Source organism: Urocampus carinirostris, unplaced genomic scaffold (genome assembly GCF_059441175.1).
Source record: "Urocampus carinirostris isolate Australia breed hairy pipefish unplaced genomic scaffold, RoL_Ucar_1.0 HiC_scaffold_21, whole genome shotgun sequence".
In the NCBI taxonomy this organism is placed as follows: domain Eukaryota; kingdom Metazoa; phylum Chordata; class Actinopteri; order Syngnathiformes; family Syngnathidae; genus Urocampus; species Urocampus carinirostris.
In genome coordinates, this window is record NW_028283128.1 from 473,344 (window position 1) to 476,074 (window position 2,731).

Below are 2,731 nucleotides of genomic sequence, written 5' to 3' on the forward strand. Positions count from 1 at the left end.
CTTGCTGCGATCATTGCGAATGCACCGTTACTGGAGGTACTGCAATACCGGGCCGATGCGTGGAGTGGACAAAGCATGACCGTCTCCTCCCAGTTATATCAGAACCACAGGAGGGGATTTTTAAGGGTTATTGTTCTATATTCGTTATTCATTATCCATTATCGGTCAGTTCATAATGCGCTACAAAGCCTAGGAGCCGGGACACTTACTCTCAGCCAAAAGGCCAAGCTAAGGTCCTAGCCTTAAAGCCTTGCTGCGATCATTGCGAATGCACCGTTCCCGGAGGTACTGCAATACCGGGCCGATGCGTGGAGTGGACAGAGCAAGCTCTTATTCCATCTCCGGATTGCAAAAATCAAAGATCATGGCTCTTCATAGATTGTTCACAAATCTTGAACACGATTGTAACTGCATAGTTGGTTACAGGAGGGGGGGGTTTAAGGGTTATTGTTCTATCTTCGTTATTCATTATCCATTTTTTTGGGTTTAAACAATTTTATTGACACTATTAACAACAAATAAACAATGTGAGGTTTGAACAATTTTTCTCGATAATTTTAGCAGCAATTAGGCATATTCACAATTTCGTTATATCTGACAATATGACATTTTAACAATTTTTTCAACATTTTTAACAGCAATTAATGGTTTGAACAAATTCATTGACACTAATAACAGAAAACAATCTTGTCAATCTCAACAGCAATCAAGCACATTCACAATATTATATTTCAATATGACGTTTAACAGCAAACACAATGTGAGGTTTGAACAACCCTTCTCTAAAATCTTAATAGCAATCAAGCGTATTCACAATTTCGTTGTATAACATCTTTGTTAGTGTCAATAGATTCGTCCAGGCCAAAGTCGATTGTCTTTGTTTTGAACAAATCCACCGACACCAACAGCAGCAAAACAAATACGACGATCTCAACAGCCATCAAGCATTTTCACAATTTTGTTATATCTGACAATATGACATGACGATATTTTAACACTTTTTTCTGACATTTTCAACATCAATTAAACAATTTCAGAGTTATTATCTTTTAATAGTAGTTAACCAAAGTGTAAAGGGCAAAACTATTGTGCAAGGGCATAGCTCTGTCATCCCACCCTCCCAAGCAGCATCCTCCAGTCCTCTTTGTGGGTCCTCTCCCTTCTTACTTCTACTTTCCACAACCCAGGCCGTTGCTTCCGGGACCCCCACAGTGTAGCCCCGGTTCCCCACTCCGGGTGGGTGCAGACGATTCTTCTTTATGGTTGCGTCCTAGGCCCGCCGCTCACAGATTGTATGGTATCTACAGCCATTTGGAGCACAGCCACTGGGGGGATCTGCCTGCACCTCCATACCAGCAGGTTTCTAGAGGTCCAGATGGCGTCCTTGATGGCGGCGAGAGTGAGCCAATCCCTGGCAAAGTCGTTCCGAGACCTCCTCGACCGACTCATCCCGTAAAGCACGTACTGTGCATCAGGGACCTCCCCTGCTGGCAAGTCCGGGAATTTTCCTAGTTGGTCGGCCATTGTCCACAAGTCCTCGGCAGCGCTGCACTCACAAAAAAGGTGCCTCACCGACTCCTGGGCGCCACAGCCAGGTCGAGGGCACGTCGAAGTCGCTGACATTCCTCGGTGGTGCATTACGGCTCTGACTGGGAGAACCTCATGAGCCACCATCCATGACAAGTCTCGTAGTCTGTTTGGGAGGGCAGGATGATTCACGTTGCTCCAAACCGTTGTAGGTTCGCCAAACGCAAGCCCCCGCACAGGACTTACTGTTGCACGCTCTTGCACAATAGCAATAAGGGCCCTGTGGTTTTGTAAAGTGTGACTTTCTTGTGTTTCTAAATCAAACTTCTTTAAAAAATCCCGAATAAAGAGATGTGTTGGTGGCAAGTTAAATGAAACTGGAATCAAACGATTGTTTGGTACAAGCTTTAGCTTCCGCAAATATGAGCCCATCCAGAACCGGGTCATCGCTTGACTTTTCGGGTTGTTGGGTGGGCCCACAGCGTTTTGGAAGTGGAGAGAGACATATTTGCTTCCCAGGAAAAGCTGTAGATCAGGCACTCCTTTCCCCCTTTTTCCTTTTTCTTTTTCATTGTATCTCTTTTTATCCTTTCCCACTTTGAGCCCCAGACAAAGCAAAAGAGGGCTCGGTCCAGTTGTAACAGCACGTTTCTTTTGGGCATAAAAACTAAACTGATTGATAAAAGCAGTGGGAGGATGATTGCTTTGATGATTAGGACCTTCCCCTCTATTGTCAGTTTTCTTAGTGACCAAAAAACAAGTCTTTGCTTAACTTTCCTTGTCACGTCATCCCAGTTGGTCTCGCCTCCTCCATCTGCATTGAATTTTATCCCTAGGATTTTCTGGTCTGTCTTTAACACCGTCAGTGGGAGTCCTGCCTTTTCTGTCTTTTTCCACGTTCCATAAAACTTCACTTGTGACTTTTCTCTATTTAGCCTTGACCCAGACGCCTTCCCAAACAGGTCAGTCAAGTCAAGGGCTCTTCCAACAGATGCGCGGTCAGTACATAAAATATTAAAATCATCCATGTACAAAACACACTTGGTAATTTGTCCCCCACTTCCTGGGATATTGATCCCTTCGACAAATCTATCTTTTCTTAACATTTGTGCCAAAGGTTCAATGCAAAGAACATAGAGAAGGGGAGACATAGGGCAACCTTGACGTACACCGCAGTTGATCTCGATTGCTTCCGATAAATTCT

The 2,731-nt window shown here is 44.3% G+C and overlaps 1 pseudogene; it reads right to left on the bottom strand.

Moving 5' to 3' along the window:
* Positions 1 to 263: 263 nt before the first annotated feature.
* On the bottom strand, positions 264 to 403 carry LOC148345890 (U2 spliceosomal RNA; annotated as a pseudogene).
* Between the last annotated feature and the right edge of the window lie 2,328 nt (positions 404 to 2,731).